At 38.7% G+C, this 20769-nt stretch overlaps 1 long non-coding RNA gene across 1 annotated transcript in view; it reads left to right on the forward strand.

Annotated features, from left to right (window-relative positions):
* Nucleotides 1-7625: 7625 nt before the first annotated feature.
* Nucleotides 7626-20769, forward strand: part of LOC132343189 (uncharacterized) — a 30465-nt gene continuing 17321 nt past the window's right edge. The window contains exon 1 of the long non-coding RNA XR_009491896.1: nucleotides 7626-7848. This is a non-coding gene — a long non-coding RNA (uncharacterized lncRNA). The remainder of the gene's footprint in view (nucleotides 7849-20769) is intronic.

Consider the following 20769-nt stretch of genomic DNA (forward strand, 5'->3'; position numbering starts at 1 on the left):
TGATTTACTATGTTATATTGACATTGAAGTAAAAAATGAAAGTGTTAGTTGCTCAATTGTTTCTGACTCTGTGAACACATAGAGGGTAGCGTGAAAGACTCCTCTCTCCATGGAATTCTTCAGGCAAGAATACTGGAGTGGGTAGTCATTCCTTTTTCCAGAGAATCTTTGCCAGCCAGGGATTGAACCTGGATCTCCTGCTTTGAAGGTGGACTCTTTACCTTATTTAACCTTAATTACCTCCTTGTAGACCCTGTCTCCAAATTCAGTCATGCTGGGTTTAATGCTGTGGCATATGAAATTTGGGATATAGTTCAGTCCATAGGACTAAGTATTGAAGTAGCTACATGGCTAAAGTATTGACTTTCTTTTCTTTCTTTTTTTTTAAATTTATTTATTTTAATTGGAGGTTAATTACAATATTGTATTGGTTTTGCCATACATCAACATGAATCTGTCACGGGTATACACGCGTTCCCCATCCTGAACCCCCCTCCCACCTCCCTCCCTGTAACATCCCTCTGGGTCATCCCAGTGCACCAGCCCCAAGCATCCTGTATCATGCATTGAACCTGGACTGGCGATTCGTTTCATATATGATATTATACATGTTTCAATGCCATTCTCCCAAATCATCCCACCCTTTTCTATAATACTCTAGTTGCTGCTGCTGCTAAGTCGCTTCAGTCATGTCTGACTCTGTGCGACCCCATAGACGGCAGCCTACCAGGCTCCTCCACCCATGGGATTTTCCAGGCAAGAACACTGGAGTGGGGTGCCATTGCCTTCTCCAAATACTGTACTTAAATTACTAACCACACTTCAATGAAAAAATTTACGAGTTCAAGGAAACTCCCTCAAATTATGAAGTTAAACTGCAATTTCCTATCTTTAGAGGAAATCTGAAGAAATACATGTTTGCCAACCCAAGAAGCTTGATGCTATATTGTGTAATCAGAGTTATTAGTGCTGTGTAAGACTGAAACAGAATGGGTATGTTTGGAAGGAAGTCTCAAACAAAGACAGAGTATTAAAAAGCAGAGACATTACTTTGCCTAAAAGGTCTGTATAGTCAAAGCTATAATTTTTCCAGGACTCACGTATGGATGTGAGAGTTGTACCATAGAGACACCTGAGCGCTGAAGAATTGCTGCTTTTGAACTGTAATGGAGAAGACTCTTGAGAGTCCCTTGGACTGCAAGGAGAGCAACCCAGTCAATCCTAAAGGAAATCAACCCTGAATAATTGTTGGAAGGACTGATCCTGAAGCTCCAATACTTAGACCACCTGTTGCAAAGAACCAACTCATTTGAAAAGACCCTGATGCTGGAAAAGATTGAAGCCAGGAAGAAGGGGATGATAGAGGATGAGATGGTTGGATGGCATCACAGACTCAATGATTATGAGTTTGAGCAAGCTCCAGGAGTTGGTGAAGGACAGGGAAGCTTAGTGTGCTGTACTCATAGGGTTGCAGAGAGTTGGACATGATTGAATGACTGAACAACAACTAAAACAATTAGAAGTATCATGGGTAGTTTGGAGGTCTTTAATGTTTGCCCCTTCTCTGTCATTTTTCTGTACACTTTCTTTTTATATAAGCAATTCATATTTTCTTTTTGTTGTATAAGTCTGCTCTACAACTGCACTGTTAACTCCCGGAGCCATATCCAGAATAGCTTTTGCAAAATTTTACAGGTACATTTAATTTAGAGCAGCCTTCAAGCACAGGGTTGAAAAATTGTCCAAAATTTAAAATATATTTTGCAGGTTTAATAATTTTAATGCAAAGTTTATATCCTCTGTAATTGTTTTTATTTCCTCCTGGGGCAAGTCAAAAACATTTTTTAAAAAGTTTGACAATGTCTGCATAAATTTAAGTGTTAAGATATTGATCTATTTTTATTTAACACCAATATTTTCTTATTGTCTCACTGTATGTTTTATTTTTGTTTTGTTGTTGTTCAATCACTGTTGTGTCGGACTGAAACATTTTAAAAAGTATATAAACAAAGTCTCATTTTATATAAATATTGTCATTTGTTTTGGTGGTTAGCAATACATCTATGAGAACCTTAGGACCATTTTGCCATAATATTGAATGAAATTGTAAATTTTGAATGAAATTGTATGGTACAACACCTGAAACATTTGTTGTAATATTGCACGATGTTGTTTCTTATGGCAAACATGATATGATAAGTTACATTTTAAAATATATATTTGTTTTATAAAATTTCTCCATTCCTGATCTGCGATTGGTTTACTGTCAGCAATTTTTTTCATTTTTCTAAATAGTAGCTTCAGTTCAGTTCAGTTTAGTTCAGTCACTCAGTCATGTCTGACTCTTTGCAACCCCATGAATCGCAGCATGCCAGGCCTCCCTGTCCATCACCAACTCCCGGAGTTCACTCACACTCACATCCATCGAGTCAGTGATGCCATCCAGCCATCTCATCCTCTGTTGTCCCCTTCTCCTCCTGCCCCCAATCCCTCCCAGCATCAGAGTCTTTTCCAATGAGTCAACTCTTTGCATCAGGTGGCCAAAGTACTGGAGTTTCAGCCTTAGCATCATTCCTTCCAAAGAAATCCCAGGGCTGATCTCCTTCAGATTGGACTGCTTGGATCTCCTTGCAGTCCAAGGGACTCTCAAGAGTCTTCTCCAACACCACAGTTTTAAAGCATCAATTCTTTGGTGCTCAGCTTTCTTCACAGTCCAACTCTCACATGCATACATGACCACAGGAAAAAACATAGCCTTGACTAGACGGACTTTTGTTGGCAAAATAATGTCTCTGCTTTTGAATATGCTATCTAGGTTGGTCATAACTTTCCTTCCAAGGAGTAAGCGTCTTTTAATTTCATGGCTGCAGTCATTGGAGCCCCCCAAAATAAAGTCTGATACAGTTTCCCCATTTATTTCCCATGAAGTGATGGGACCAAATGCCATGATCTTCGTTTTCTGAATGTTGAGCTTTAAGCCAACTTCTTCACTCTCCTCTTTAACCTTTAACAAGAGGCTTTTTAGTTCCTCTTCACTTTCTGCCATAAGGGTGGTGTAATCTGCATATCTGAGGTTATTGATATTTCTCCCAGCAATCTTGATTCCAGCTTGTGCTTCATCCAGCCCAGCGTTTCTCATGATGTACTCTGCATATAAGTTAAATAATCAGGGTGACAATATACAGCCTTGACGTACTCCTTTTCCTGTTTGGAACCAGTCTATTGTTCCATGTCCAGTTCTAACTGTTGCTTCCTGACATGCATACAAATTTCTTAAGAGGCAGGTCAGGTGGTCTGGTATTCCCATTTCTTTCAGAATTTTCCACAGTTTATTGTGATCCACAAAGTCAAAGGGTTTGGCATAGTCAATAAAGCAGAAATAGATGTTTTTCTGGAACTCTCTTGCTTTTTCCATGATCCAGTGGATGTTGGCAATTTGGCCTCTGGTTCCTCTGCCTTTTCTAAAACCAGCTTGAACATCTGGAAGTTCATAGTTCACATATTGCTGAAGCCTGGCTTGGAGAATTTTGAGCATTACTTTACTAGTGTGTGAGATGACTGCAGTTGTGCGGTAGCTTGAGCATTCTTTGTCATTTCCTTTCTTTGGGATTGGAATGAAAACTGACCTTTTCCAGTCCTGTGGCCACTGCTGAGTTTTCCAAATTTGCTGCCATATTGAGTCCAGCACTTTCACAGCATCATCTTTCAGGATTTGAAATAGCTCAACTGGAATTCCATCACCTCCACTAGCTTTGTCTGTAGTGATGCTTTCTAAGGCCCACGACTTCACATTCCAGGATATCTGGCTCTAGGTCAGTGATCACACCATCGTGATTATCTGGGTTGTGTAGATTTTTTCGTGCAGTTGTTCTGTGTATTCTTGCCACCTCTTCTTAATATCTACTGTTTCTGTTAGGTCCATACCATTTCTGTCCTTTATCGAGCCCATTTTTGCATGAAATGTTCCCTTGGTATTTCTGATTTTCCTGAAGAGATCTCTAGTCTTTCCCATTCTGTTGTTTTCCTCTATTTCTTTGCATTAATCACTGAGGAAGGCTTTCTTATCTCTTCTTGCTATTCTTTGGAACTCTGCATTCAGATGCTTATATCTTTCCTTTGCTCCTTTGCTTTTCACTTCTCTTCTTTTCACAGCTATTTGTAAGGCCTCCCCAGACAGCCATTTTGCTTGTTTGCATTTCTTTTCCACAGGTATGGTCTTGATCCCTGTCTACTGTACAATGTCACAAACCTCAGTCCATAGTTCATCAGGCACTCTATCTATCAGATCTAGTCCCTTACATCTATTTCTCACTTCCACTGTATAATCACAAGGGATTTGATTTAGGTCATAGTGGTCTAGTGGTTTTCCCTACTTTCTTCAATTTCAGTCTGAATTTGGCAATAAGGAGTTCATGATCTGAGCCACAGTCAGCTCCTGGTCTTGTTTTTGTTGACTGTGTAGAGCTTCTCCATCTTTTGCTGCAAAGAATATAATCAGTCTGATTTCAGTGTTGACCATCTGCTGATGTCCATGTATAGAGTCTTCTCTTGTGTTGTTGGAAGAGGGTGTTTGTTATGACCAGTGCATTTTCTTGGCAAAACTCTATTAGTCTTTGCCCTGCTTCATTCCGTATTCCAAGGCCAAATTTGCCTGTTACTCCAGGTGTTTCTTGACTTCCTACTTTGCATTCCAGTCCCCTATAATGAAAAGGACATCTTTTTTGGGTGTTAGTTCTAAAAGGTCTTATAGGTCTTCATAGAACCATTCAACTTCAGCTTCTTCAGCGTTACTAGTTGGGGCATAGACTTGGATTACTGTGATATTGAATGGTTTAAACATGCCAATGTTCTATAAATAATTTACAGGCAAGCTAAACTTTATCCAAAATCTAAGTTTTGTAGTTACTGAAGACAAGATGGGTTTGAGTCTTGGAGATGGTGTGAAGCAGCACGGATCATGGTTCTGGTAGAAACATCAGAGCTTATCAGAGTAAAAGAGATTCAGGGGATGATGTGTTCTCAAATCCCCAGCTGACTTCCTTTGGAGAACTCATGGCATACCATTCAAAACAGATGAAATACCTCTGGAAAAGGAAAATAGGAACTTGGATTTCTTCTATGGAAATAGGGGAATAGAGAAGAGGGTAATGAAATAGTTTAGGGCCACTTGGAAACTTACCTATGATTAGGTCAGCATGGGCATTCAGTTAGTTTTTCAGTTCAGTTCAGTCACTCAGTCCTGTCTGACTCTGTGACTCCATGGGCTGCAGCACAGCAGACTACCCAGTCCATCATCAACTCTTGGAGCTTGTGCAAACTTATGTCTGTGTTGGTGATTCTATCCAACTTTCTCATCCTCTATCTTCCCCTTCTCCCTGCCTTCAATCTTTCCTCCCAGTATCAGGGGCTTTTCTAATGAATAAGATCTTTGCATCAGGTGGCCAAAATATTGGAGTTTCAGCATTGGTCCTTCCAATGAATATTCAGGGTTGACTTCATTTAGGATTGACTGGGATGATCTCATTTCATCCCAGGGACTCTCACAAGTCTTCTCCAGCACCACAGTTCAAAAGCACCAAATCTTTGGCACTCAGCTTTCTTTGTAGTCTAACTTTCACATCCATACATGACTACTGGAAAAACCATGGTTTTGACTTTATCACAAAGTGATGTCTCTACTTTTTAATATGCTGTCTAGGTTGGTCATAGCCTTTCTTCCAAGGGGCAAGCATCTTTTAATTTCATGACTGCAGTTACCATCTGCAGTGATTTTGGAGCCCAAGAAAACACTTTGTCACTGTTCCCATTATGTCTCCTTCTACTTGCCATGAAGTGATGGTGTAAGATGCCATATTAGTTTTTTGAATGTTGAGCTTTAAGCCAGCTTTTTCACTCTACTTAGTCATGTTCATCAGGAGGCTCATTAGTTCCTATTTGCTTTCAGCCATAAGGATGGTGTCATCTGTATATCTGAAGTTACTGATATTTCTCCCTGCAATCCTGATTCCAGCTTGTACTTCATCCAGCCTGGAATTCACATCATGTACTCTTCATATAAGTTAAATAAGCAGAGTGACAATATACAGCCTTGACATACTCCTTTCCCAGTGGAACTAGTCCATTGTTCCATGTCCAGTTCTAACTGCTGTTTCTTGACCTTCATACAGATTTCTCAGGAGGCAGGTCAGGTGGTCTGGTATTCCCATCTCTTGCAGAATTTTCCACAGTTTGTTGTGATCCACACAGTGAAAGGCTTTAGCATAGTCAATGAAGCAGAAGTAGATGTTCTTCTGGAATTTTCTTGCTTTTTTGATAATCTAATGGATGGTCACAATTTGATCTCTGGTTCTTCTGTCTTCTCTAAATCCAGCTTCTATATCTGGAAGGTTTCAGTCCACATACTTTGAAGCCTAACTTGAATGATTTTGAACATTATCATGCTAGCATGTGAAATGAGCAAATTGTATGGTAGTTTGAAAAATCTTAGGCATTGCCCTTTTTGGGGAATGGAATGATTACTGACATTTTCTAGTCCCATGGCCACTACAGAGTTTTCCAAATTTGCTGGCTTAGTGAGCACAATACTTTAACAGCATTGTCTTTCAGGTTTTGAAATAGCTCAACTGGAATTCCATCATCTCCACTAGCTTTGTTCATAATAATGCATCCTAAGACCCACTTGAAGTCAGACTCCAGGATGTCTGGCTCTATGTAAGTGCCCATGCCATCATGGTTATCCTGCCATTAAGACCTTTTTTGTACATTTCTGTGTATTCTTGCCACCTCTTCTTAATCTATGCTTCTGTTAGGTTCTTACAGTTTTTTTTTTCCTAAACTGTTCCCATCTTTGAATGAATTGTACCCTTGGTATCTCTAATTTTCTTGAAGAGATCACTAGTCTTTCCCATTCTATGGTTTTTCTCTGTTTGCATTGGTCACTTAAGAATTATTTTCTCATATCTCCTTGCTTTTCTCTTGAACTCTGCATTCAGTTAGATATATCTTTCCTTTTCTCCTTTGTTTTTTGCTTCTTTTCTTTTCTCAGCTGTTTGTAAGCCCTTCTCAGACAACCATTTTGCTTTATTACATTTCTTTTTCTTGGGGATGGTTTTGGTCACCGCCTCCTGTAGAATGTTGCAAACATCTGTCCATAGTTCTTCAGGCACTCTATCAGATCTAATCCCTTGAATCTATTTGTCACTTCCACTGTATAATAACAAGGGACTTTTTTACTTCAAACCTGAATGGCCTAATGGTTTTCCCTAGTTTCTTCAATTTAAGTCTGAATATTGCAATAAGGAGATCATGATCTGAGCCACAGTCAGCTCCCAGTATTGTTTTTGCTGACTGCATAGAATATCTCCATCTTCACCTGCAAAGAATATAATCAACCTGATTTCAGTATTGGCCTTCTGGTGATGTCATCTGTTGAGTCATCTCTTGTGTTGTTGAAAGAGGGTGTTTGCTATGACCAGTGTGTTCTCTTGGAAAAATTCTGTTAGTCTTTGCCCTGCTTCTTTTTGTACTCCAAGGCCAAACTTGCCTGTTACTCCAGGTGTCTCTTGACTTCCTACTTTTGTATTCTAGTTCCCTATGATGACAAGTACATCGTTTTTTGTTGTTAGTTCTAGAATGTCCTGTATGTATTCATAGAAACGTTCGACTTCAGCTTCTTTGACATTAGCGGTTGGGGCATAATCTTGGATTACTGTGATGTTGAATGGTTTACCTTGGAAACAAACAGATCATTCTGTCATTTTTGAGGTTACACCCAAGTACTGAATTTTGGACTTTTTTGTTGACTGTGAGAGCTGTTCCATTCCTTCTAAGGGATCCTTGCCCACTAAGGTGTGGTACTTATTTATGAATGCCCTGTTTGTTTCATAAGATTTCTCTGCTCTGGACACTGGGAACTCAATTTCTGGCTTTGTATGATACCTAGATTTAATTTTCTCCTGTGGTAATTTGTCTTTCCTAGTTTCAGTGACTTATCTTATGTGTCTTCAGGTAGATACTCAGCTGATGATTCAAGAAGACTTCTATAAGGCTTTGAGAACTCTGTCCTTCATATCTTCCTCCATTCAAATACATTGTACAAATTTTATTGACTTTCTTTTCTCAAATTTTGATCTCTGGTATTGGAACTCAATGAAATTGTAGGACTCTATGTTTATTGTTTTATAATTTCTTTATATGTATGTGATTTATTCCAAGTACAACATGGCTGATTGTTATATGTAAGTGTGATAGTCTTCTTTTCAATGGTAAAAAACAAATTTTAATTATTAAAGTTAATTATTTTATTATCACTTTATACTTACACTGCATAATCAAAGATTTTAAGTGCTTTTAAGAAACACTTCTTACTTTGTAATAAGCTCTTCAGTGTTTTCTGAGCTTTATAAAGAATATATTTCTGTTTTAACTAACTTTTTTGGCATGATTGTATATACCTCCCTGCTCAGAAATACAGACTAAATAGTAACAATAAGCAGAGTGCTAAGGATAAAAATTATAATGATGTCTACAATGTATGTTTGCTAAGTCTCTTCACTGTGTCCTACTCTTTGCAACCCTATGGATTGTAGACCTGCTGAGCTCCTCTGTCCATGGGATTCTCCAGGCAAGAATACTGGAGTGGGTTTCCATTTCCTTCTCCAGGGAATCTTCCTGACCCAGAGACTGAACCTGCAACTTCTGTGTCTCCTGCTTTGCAAGTGGATTTTTTACCACTGAGCCATTGGGGGTAGTGATAATAATAACAAAATATTTTAAAATATTACACAGTTCTGTTCAGTTCAGTTGCTCATTCATGTCCGACTCTTTGAGACCCCATGAACCACAGCACACCAGGCCTTCCTGTCCATGACCAACTCCCAGACTCCACACAAACCCATGTCCATCAAGTCAGTGATGCCATCCAACCATCTCATCCACTCTTGTCCCCTTCTCCTCCTGCCCTCAATCCTTCCCAGCATCAGGGTCTTTTCAAATGAATCAGCTCTTTGCATCAGGTAGCCAAAATACTGGAGTTTCAGCTTCAACATCAGTCCTTCCAATGAACACCCAGGACTGATCTCCTTTACAATGGACTGGCTGGATCTCCTTGCAGTCCAAGGGACTCTTCAAGAGTCTTCTCTAACACCACAGTTCAAAAGCATCAATTCTTTGGCACTCAGCTTTCTTCACAGTCCAACTCTCATATCCATACATGACCACAGGAAAAACCATAGCCTTGACTAGATGAAATTTTGTTGGTAAAGTAATGTCTCTGCTTTTCAATATGCTGGCTAGGTTGATCATAACTTTCGTTCCAAGGTGTAAGCATCTTTTAGTTTCATGGCTGCAATTACCATCTGCAGTGATTTTGGAGCCCCCAAAAATAAAGTCTGACACTGTTTCCCCATCTATTTGCCATGAATTGATGGGACCGGATGCCATGATCTTAGTTTTCTGAATGTTGAGATTTCTCTTCTATAAATTTGATACAGATCTTGTAAAAACTTTCACATTTTGAGTTTTATATAAATATCATACATTAAAATTTTAGAAGTGGAAATGATTATTAATTTTTATTGGATAGATTTACCCTTCCCAAATTTGATAGTCACATAGGTTTTATAACTAAATTAATTATATTTATTTAAAAGAATTTCTAATCTTTCCTATTTTTACCTCTCATTATTAGATCTTTTATATAACAACTTCTTCACATCTGGAATTATATTTATGAATTGCATGGTTATAAGGAGTGTTTTATGAGATTTTTATAAATATAAACTTAAAATTATTTTTTACTAGGAAATATCTTTTATTTGCCTCCACACTTAAATATCTACTGAATAATTTAGTTTTTTTCATCTCATTATTTTCCCTTTATTCATAGATGATGTCCGTTTTAAAGGAAAGAATCCTATAGAAAGCCCAAGTGTCTTTGTCTTTGTCCGTCTTTGTCTCTTTGTCCTTATTAATCTGTTTAGCTTGTGTAGCTTTTTCATTATTCTTACACATTTTAAAAACTAGAATATATCTAGGTTTGACAACTTTTCACCAAATTCTCATTTACAACTAATCATGAGACTTAATGGAGAAGGAAATGGCACCCCACTCCAGTGCTCTTGCGTGGAAAATCCCATGGATGGAGGAGCCTGGTTGGCTACAGTCCATGGGGTCGCTAAAAGTCAGACACGACTGAGCGACTTCACTCTCACTTTTCACTTTCCTGCATTGGAGAAGGAAATGGCAACCCACTCCAGTGTTATTGCCTGGAGAATCCCATGGACGGAGAAGCCTGGTAGGCTGCAGTCCATGGGGTCACAGGGAGTTGGACATGAGTGAAGTGACTTAGCAGCATGAGACTTAATTTTTCAAGTTATTGTTTTTATCCTCTGTCAGCTCTTTTTATGTGTAATTCTGATCACCTCTAAGTCGAACCTTATATCTTATGTATTATTTCACCCTCTTCAAATAGCAATTGTCAGTCAGACTTAAAAGAAGCAATGGGTTTTTAAAATAGTACTTTGTTTATGTGACTTGACAAAAAACTGAACAGAAAATGCAGCTTGCTCAGCATCTTTATTTCATCACTTGACCCTGGAGCTACCTCTGTGTCTTTGCTCATTAAAATGGGGCACATGCATCTGCTGAGCTTGAGAGTAAAGATGTATGCAAATCCCCTTGACACACAGAAGCCACAGTCTAAGTTTCCAACAGATTATTTTTTATCAAACCATTCAATCGTGAAAGAAATCAACTCTGAATATTCATTGGAATGTTCATTGGAAATCAACCCTGATTCATTTGGAAACAAACCAACCCTGATGCTCAAGCTGAAGCTCCAGTGCTCTGGTCACCTGATGCAAAGAGCTGATTCATTGGAGGTAAGACCCTGATGCTGGGAAAGATTGAGGGCTGAAGTAAAATGGTGTGACAGAGCATGAGATGTTTGGATGGCATCACCAACTAATTGGACATGAGTCTGAGCAAACTCCAGGAGATAATAAAGGACAAGGAAGCTTGGCATACTTCAGTCCATAGATCAGAAAGAGTCAGACATGACTTAGTGACTGCACAACAATTTTTATTTTAAACATCTGCTTCAATGAATATGCTAAAACCATTGACTGTATAGATTACAACAAACTGGAAAATTCTTAAATGGATGGTAATACCATACCACCTAACCTGCCTCCTAAGAAATCTGTATGCAGGTCAAGAAGGAACAGTTAGAACCAGACATGGAACAACAGACTGGTTCCAAATTGGGAAAGGAGTATGTCAAGGCTGTATATTGTCACCCTGCTTATTTAACTTCTATGCAGAGTACATCATGTGAAATGCTTGGGTGGATGAAGCACAAGCTGGAATGAAGATTGCTGGGAGAAATATCAATAACCTCAGATGTGCAGATGACACTACCCTTATGGCAGAAAGTGAAGAAGAATTAAAGAGCCTCTTGATGAAAGTGAAAGAGGAGAATGAAAAAGCTGGCTTAAAATTCAACATTCAAAAAACTAAGATCATGGCATCCAGTCCTGTCACTTCATGGCAAATAGATGGGGAAACAGTGGAAACAGTGGCTGACTTTTATTTTGGGGGGCTCCAAACTCACTGCAGATGGTGACTGCAGCCATGAAATTAAAATATGCTTGCTCCTTGGAAGAAAAGCTATGACTAACATAGATAGCATATTAAAAAGCAGAGACACCACTTTGCCAACAAACATCTGTCTAGTCAAAGCTGTGTTTTTTCCACTAGCCATTATGATGTGAGGGTTAGACCATAAAGAAAGCTGACTGCCAAAGAATTGATGCTTTTAAAACTGTGGTGTTGGAAAAGACTCTTGAGAGTCCCTTTGATTACAAGGAGATCAAACCAGTCCATCCTAAAGGAAATCAGTCCTGAATATTCACTGGAAGGACTGATGCTGAAACTCCAATACTTTGGCCACCTGATGCGAAGAACTGACTCATTAGAAAAGACCCTGATTCTAGGAAAGATTGAAGGCAGGAGAAGTAGAGGACAGAAGATGAGATGGTTGGATGGCATCGCTGATTCAATGGACATAAGTTTGAGCAAGTTCCAGGAGTTGGTGATGAACAGGGAAGCCTGGCATGCTGCAGTCCATGGGGCCACAAAAACTGAGTGGCTGAACTGAACTAACATGCACATATTTCATGGCCTGCAGGCTCACTCACAGTAACTCATGACCAGATACATTTCCATAGATCCAGAATTTCCACAGCAAATGAGGTATTGTGATTTCACATTCATCTTAATGTTTTAATTTCCAAACAAGCATTATTTTGAAAACATTATTGTGAACAACAGATCCAAATGTTATTGTCTCAGATGGTTCAAGGTCAAGTAAACTTAATTTCATTCTCTTACTTTCAGAGATTTTATTTTCTCAAGATTCATACTTCTCTTTTAACTGTTATAATGAAATGTATGCATTGTATATAGTGTTGCTATCTTTATAAACTATATGGATATACTCCATATTTATTCTTCTTGCTCTAATTTCATGGTGGTTGTGCCTTAAATCATATTGAGAACCCACATTTTTTCTCAATAATTGCCCCATTTCATTGTAATCTGTTTTTAAGAACTTATTCTCATTTACCCTTTAACTACAGTATTTTTCAATTATAGGCTTTTCTGGTTCTGTACTGTAGTCATTTTTATAAATCCAAGTTTATTTTATTTTTCTTTGGTGGAAATTGACATAAAAAATCCTTGACTCTTTCAGATAATTAGAAAGGAACAGCATAAGGGTTTAAATTAACTATAGTTTGCTCTCACTGGTTTATAGATTTGTATATTTGGGAGAAAAGTATGCAGAGCCAAATCTTAAAGCAGGGCAGTAAAGTCCTTTATAAAATTCATTGAACTCAAAAAAGTTATAGCACATATGTGGAACTGATAAAAAAAATGAACACATCATTTTGATTGAAATATAGATGAGTTATTAGCTTCAAGTGTAAAACACAGTGATCCACTATTTTATAGATTATACTAAATTTAAAGTTATCATAAAACATGGATATTTTCCCTGTGCTGTACAATATATTCTGTATCTTATTTTAAATTTGTATTTCTTAATTTCCTACCCCTGTCTTGCCCTTTACAGCCTTCCCTCTCCCCATTGATAACCACTAATTTGTGCTCTATATCTCTAACTCCATTTCTGTTTTTTCATATTCATGCATTTATTTCATTTTGTAGATTTCACAGATAAGTGATAAAAATAGTATTTTTCTATCTCTGCTGACTTAAATTCACTAAGCATAATATCTTCCATGTCCATCCATGTTGATGCAAAAGGTGAAATTTCATTCTTATTTATGGCTAATATTCCATCCTCTGAGTGTGTGTGTGTGTGTTAGAGAGAGAGAGACAGAGACAGAGAAAGAGAGACATGTTATTTATCCAGTCATCTGTTAATGGACACTTAGGTTGCTTTTATGGAGAAAGCAATGACACCCCACTCCAGTATGCTTGCCTGGAGAGTCCCATGGATGGAGGAGCCTGGTGGGCTGCAGTCCGTGGGGTCGCTAGGAGTCAGAAAGGACTGAGCGACTTCACTTTCACTTTTCACTTTCATGCATTGGAGAAGGAAGTGGCAACCCACTCCAGTGTTCTTGCCTGGAGAATCCCAGGGACGGGGGAGCCTGGTGGGCTGCCGTCTATGGGGTCGCACAGAGTCGGACACGACTGAAGCGACTTAGCAGCAGCAGCAGCAGGTTGCTTTTATAACTTAGCTATTGTAAATAGTGCTGCTATGAACATTAGGGTACATGTATCTTTTCAAATTAGTGTTTTTCTATTTTTGGATATATACCTATGAGTGGAATTGCTGGGCCATATGGTAGTTCTAGTTTTAGTGTTTTGAAGAAACTCTAAACTGTTTTTCATAGTGACTGGATCAATCTACATGTCCCCAACAGTGTACAAGGGTGCCCTTTCCTCCATATCCTCACCAATGTTTGCTATTTGTAGACTTTTTGATAAAAGCCATTTTGACAGGTGTGAGATATCTTTTTTGTGGATTTTAATTTGCACATCTCTGATTAAAGTGTTGAGCATCTTTTCATGTACCTGTTGATATCTGTATGTAGTCTGGAAAAATATTCCAGTCTTCTGGCCATTTGTTGTCCATTTGTTAGATTGTTTGTTATTGAGTTGTGTGTACTGTTCATATATTCTAGATATTAACTCATTATTGGTTGTATTATTTGCAGAGACTTTCTTTTATTCAGTAGTTTGGGTTTCCCTGGTAGCTCAGCAGTAAAGAATCTGCCTGAAATGCAGGAGACCCCTGGGATCGATCCTTGGGTTGGGAAGATCCCCTGAAGAAGGAAATGGCAACTTCCTCCAGTATTCTTGTCTGGAGAATCTCATGGATAGAGGGCCCTGACAGGCTACAATCTGGGGTTGCAGAGAATCAGACACGACTGAGCGACTAAGCACACACTTTGAACAAAAGCTTTAAAGTTTAAGTTGCTCTCATTTAATTAGCTCTCACTTATTTTTACTTTCATTTCTTTTGCTTTGGGAGATAGAAAATAGTGCTACAATTTATGTCAAAAAGGTTCTGCCTACAGTTTATTCTAGGAGTTTATTGTTTCTTATTGTAGATTTAGGTCTTTAATCCATTTTGTGTGTACATATAGTGTGAAAAAGTGTCCTAATTACATCCCTTTTCATGTAGCACTCCAGTTTTCTCAAAACAACTTATTAAAGAGACTGCATTTTCCTCACTGTATATTCTTACTTCCTTTCCTATACATTAACTGACTTTATGGAGCTGACTATGGCTCAGATCATGAACTCCTTATTGCCAAATTCAAACTTAAATTGAAGAAAGTAGGGAAAACCACTAGACCATTCAGGTATGACCTAAATCAAATCCCTTATGATTATACAGTGGAAGTGAGAAATGGATGTAAGGGACTAGATATGATAGATAGAGTGCCTGATGAACTATGGACTGAGGTTCGTGACATTGTACAGGAGACAGGGATCAAGACCATGCCCATGGAAAAGAAAAGCAAAAAGGGGAAATGGCTGTCTGGGGAGGCCTTACAAATAGCTGTGAAAAGAAGAGAAGTGAAAAGCAAAGGAGAAAAGGAAAGATATAAGCATCTGAATGCAGAGTTCCAAAGAATAGCAAAAAGAGATAAGAAAACCTTCTTCAGTGATCAATGCAAAGAAATAGAGGAAAACAACAGAATGGGAAAGACTAGAGATCTCTTCAAGAAAATCAGAGATACTAAGGGACATTTCATTCAAAGATGGGCTCAATAAAGGACAGAAATGGTATGGATCTAACAGAGGCAGAAGATATTAAGAAGAAGTGGTATGAATACACAGAACAACTGTATAAAAAAAGATCTTCATGACCAAGATAATCATGATGGTGTGATCACTGACCTAGAGCCAGACATCCTGGAATGTGAAGTCAATTCTGCCTTAGAAAGCATCACTACAAGCAAAGCTAGTGGAGGTGATGGAATTCCAGTTGAGCTATTTCAAATCCTGAAAGATGATGCTGTGAAAGTGCTGCACTCAGTATGCTAGCAAATTTGAAAACTCAGCAGTGGCCACAGGACTGGAAAAGGTCAGTTTTCATTCCAATCCCAAAGAAAGGCAATGCTAAAGAGTGCTCAAACTATTGCACAATTGCAGTCATCTCACAGGCTAGTAAAGTAATGCTCAAAATTCTCCAAGCCAGGCTTCAGCAATACATGAACAGTGAACTTCCAGATGTTCAAGATAGTTTTAGAAAAGGCAGAGGAACCAGAGATCAAATTGCCATCATCCACTAGATCATGGAAAAAGCAAGACTGTTCCAGAAAAACATCTATTTCTGCTCTATTGACTATGCCAAAGCCTTTGACTGTGTAGATCACAATAAACTGTGGAAAATTCTGAAAGAGATGGGAATACCAGACCGCTTGACCTGCCTCTTGAGAAACCTATATGCAGGTCAGGAAGCAACAGTTAGAACTGGACATGGAACAACAGACTAGTTCCAAATAGGAAAAGGAGTATGTCAAGGCTATAAACTGTCACCCTGCTTAATTAACTTCTATGCAGAGTACATCATGAAAAACGTTGGGCTGGAAGAAACGCAAGCTGAAATCAAGATTGCCGGGAGAAATATCAATAACCTCAGATATGCAGATGATACCACCCTTATGGCAGAAAGTGAAGAGGAACTAAAGAGCCCCTTGATGAAAGTGAAAGAGGAGAATGAAAAAATTGGCTTAAAGCTCAACATTCAGAAAACGAAGATCATGGCATCTGGTCCCATCATTTCATGGCAAATAGATGGGGAAACAGTGGAAACAGTGGCTGACTTTAATTTTTTGGGCTCCAAAATCACTACAGATGGTGGCTGCAGCCATGAAATTAAAAGATGCTTACTCCTTGGAAGGAAAGTTATGACCAACCTAGACAGCATATTGAAAAGCAGAGACATTACTTTTTCAACAAAGGTCCATCTAGTCAAGGCTATGGTTTTTCCAGTGGTCATGTATGGATGTGAGAGTTGGACTGTGAAGGAAGGTGAGCACCAAAGAATTGGTGCTTTTGAACTGTGGTGTCGGAGAAGACTCTTGAGAGTCCCTTGGAGTGCAAGGAGATCTAACCAGTCCATTTAAAGGAGATCAGTGTTGGGTGTTCATTGCAAGACTGATGTTGAAGCTGAAACTCCAATACTTTGGCCACCTCATACGAATATACCTCTATATTCTAAATAGGGCAATTATTCTGCGTGCAATTTAATTACTGCTATGTTCTAAAGTCTCTGATGTTGGGAGGGATTGGGGGCAGGAGGAGAAGGGGATGACAGAGGATGAGATGTCTGGAAGGCATCACCGACTTGATGGACATGAGTTTGAGTGAATTCTGGGAGCTGGTGATGGACAAGGAGGCCCGGTGTGCTGGGATTCATGGGGCCGCAAAGAGTCGGACATGACTGAGCGACTGAACTGAACTAAACTGAACTGGCTTTAAGTGCATCATCTTTGGCGAGAAATACTATGGGCCTTTTGACAGAGATAGCATTAATCTATAGATTTCTTTGTGTTTTATGGATCTTTTAACAATATTAACTTGTGTAATCCATGGACATGGGATATCTTTCCATTTCTTTGCATCATCTATAATTTCCTTTATCAACGTTTTATACTTTAGAGCATAGGTCTTTTTTTCTCCTTAGTTGAAGCTTATTCTTATGTATTTTATTCCTTTGATGTGATTTTAAATGAGATTGTTTTTTGCTTTATTCTCCTGATTAGTCATTATTAGTATACAGAAAAGCAAAAAATTTTGTATCTCAATCTTGTATTCTGCAACTTAATTTATTACTTCTAATAGTTTTTGAGTGGAGATTTTATGGTTTTCTTAGTACAATATTATGTCCCGTGCAATAGTGACAGTTTTATTTCTTTGTTTCCATTATGGATCCTTTTTATTTCTTGTTCAATTCCTGCAGCAAGGACTCACAATACTATGTTAAATAGAAGTGGGCAGGAGTGGGCATCCTTGTCTTTTACTGATTTTAGAAAAGAAAAATATCTTTCAGCTTTTCATCATTGAGTATGATGTTAGTTGTGAGTTTGTTATAAATGATCTTTATTCTGTTGAGGTATGTTCCCTCTATAGCAACTCTGATAAGAGTCTTTATCATGGGTGGATGGGAGGTAGATCTGGAGGTGAATGCGTTAGAGCCAAGGCTAGATATGAGCCTTGCACTCTCCTATGCTTTGTGGTCATGGCTCTCTGGTTGAAAATAGGTGCGTGTTCCAACGTGCTGGAGCTGAAGTCCTTAGGATCAGGTCCATGTTGACACTATTCATTCAAAGTGTGCTGTCCTTGGCAAAGCGCTTCACCCCAGTGGCTAGCAGCATGGAAGCAAGAAGAGCTGAAGTGGGTGCCTAGTGCAAGCCTGGGTATGTACTAGGCCAGTTCCAGCACACCAGTTAGAGCTCCAAAGAGCTCCCAATCCACCACCTCTGTGAGTGTCAACGATGGCTGCCCTCTCCCTTTCAGAGGCAATGCTATGTCCAAGCAGCACTGTCTCCCGAATGGGCAGTCCTCCATAGTGGTAGTGTTTGCCTAGTAGAGAGCTGTGCTGAAGCCAAAGTGGGCAGAGCTGGCTCTCAATGTAGACAAGGCACATGCTGGGACGGTTCTGGCACATCACTAAGAATTCTAGACAGTTTCAACCTGTTTCATCGACCTTGCTTCTGGAAGTAAGTAATAAGCAAGCATTTACATGTTCTTCACAAGCAAAACCTTGGTTTCTTACAGCCTTTCTGTAAGTACCAATGTTTTTTTTTTAATTTATTTATTTTAATTGGAGGATAATTACTTTACAATATTATATTGGTTTTGCCATACATCAACATGAATCCACCACGGGTGTATACGTGTTTCCCATCCTGAGCCCTCCTCCCTCCTCCCTCCCCATACCATCCCTCTGGGTCGTCCCAGTGCACCAGCTCCAAGCATCAAGTATCATGCATTGAACCTGGACTGGCGATTCATTTCATATGATATTATACATGTTTCAATGCCATTCTCCCAAATCATCCCACTCTCTTGCTCTCCCACAGAGTCCAAAAGACTGTTCTATACATTTGTGTCTCTCTTGAAGTCTCGTATACAGGGTTATCATTACCATCTTTCTAAATTCCATATATATGCGTTAGTATACTGTATTGGTGTTTTTCCTTCTGGCTTACTTCACTCTGTATAATAGGCTCCAGTTTCATCCACCTCATTAGAACTGATTCAAATGTATTCTTTTTAATGGCTGAGTAATACTCCATTGTGTATATGTACCACAGCTTTCTTATCCATTCATCTGCCAATGGACATCCAGGTTGCTTCCATGTCCTGGCTATTATAAACAGTGCTGCGATGAACATTGGGGTACACGTGTCTCTTTCCCTTCTGGTTTCTTCAGTGTGTATGCCCAGCAGTGGAATTGCTGGGTCATAAGGCAGTTCTATTTCCAGTTTTTTGAGGAATCTCCACACTGTTCTCCATAGTGGCTGTACTAGTTTGCATTCTCACCAACAGTGTAAGAGGGTTCCCTTTTCTCCACACCCTCTCCAGCATTTATTGCTTGTAGACTTTTGGATCGCAGCCATTCTGACTGGTGTGAAATGGTACCTCATAGTGGTTTTGATTTGCATTTCTCTGATAATGAATGATGATATGCTCAAACACATCTTTTCATGTGTTTGTTAGCCATCTGTATGTCTTCTTTGGAGAAATGTCTATTTAGTTCTTTGGCCCATTTTTTGATTGGGTCATTTATTTTTCTGGAGTTGAGCTGTAGGAGTTGCTTGTATATTTTTGAGATTAGTTGTTTGTCAGTTGCTTCATTTGCTATTATTTTCTCCCATTCTGAAGGCTGTCTTTTCACCTTGCTAATAGTTTCCTTTGATGTGCAGAAGCTTTTAAGGTTAATTAGGTCCCATTTGTTTATTTTTGCTTTTATTTCCAATATTCTGGGAGGTGGGTCATAGAGAGTCCTGCTGTGATCAAAACCACTATGAGGTACCATTTCACACCAGTCAAAATGGCTGCAATTCATAAGTCTACAAATAATAAATGCTGGAGAGGGTGTGGAGAAAAGGGAACCCTCTTACACTGTTGGTGGGAATGCAAACTAGTACAGCCACTATGAAGAACAGTGTGGAGATGCCTTAAAAAACTGGAAATAGAACTGCCTTATGACCCAGCAATTCCACTGCTGGGCATACACACTGAGGAAACCAGAAGGGAAAGAGACACGTGTACCCCAGTGTTCATCGCAGCACTGTTTATAATAGTCAGGACATGGAAGCAACCTAGATGCCCATCAGCAGATGAATGGATAAGAAAGCTGTGGTACATATACACAATGGAGTATTACTCAGCCATTAAAAAGAATACATTTGAATCAGTTCTAATGAGGTGGATGAAACTGGAGCTTATTATACAGAGTGAAGTAAGCCAGAAGGAAAAACACCAATACAGTATACTAACGCATATATATGGAATTTAGAAAGATGGTAACAATAACCCGGTGTACGAGACAGCAAAAGAGACACTGATGTATAGAACAGTTTTATGGACTCTGTGGGAGAGGGAGAGGGTGGGAAGATTTGGGAGAATGGCATTGAAACATGTAAAATATCATGTATGAAACGAGATGCCAGTCCAGGTTTGATGCATGATACTGGATGCTTGGGGCTAGTGCACTGGGACGACCCAGAGGGATGGTATGGGGAGGGAGGAGGGAGGAGGGTTCAGGATGGGGAACACATGTATACCTGTGGTGGATTCATTTTGATATTCGGCAAAACTAATACAATTATGTAAAGCTTAAAAATAAAATAAAATTTTTAAAAAAATGAAGTTAAAAAAAAAGAACAGTTCAACTTTAATAGTTTTATATCTATCTTAAAATCTGCAATATATTATCAATATGTAAAATTAACAAATGTTATCAAAATATAATTAATTTAATTTTTAACTAATTAAATTTTAGCACATTTTAAATTCTCAAGAATTTTATAAGTGCTATTAGTTTTATATTTTTATTACAACATATTAAATGTATTTTATATCTTTAATGCAATTCTAATTCAATTAAGAATAAAATATTGCTCCTCTGTGAGTTCTCTGTATAATTGGAGAGTCAGACATATAAATAGATAACAAAACAGTGTGTTATTTGCCATACAGAATCATTGCAGAAGGTGC

Source organism: Bos taurus, chromosome 20 (assembly GCF_002263795.3).
Source record: "Bos taurus isolate L1 Dominette 01449 registration number 42190680 breed Hereford chromosome 20, ARS-UCD2.0, whole genome shotgun sequence".
NCBI classification, from domain to species: Eukaryota; Metazoa; Chordata; class Mammalia; order Artiodactyla; family Bovidae; genus Bos; species Bos taurus.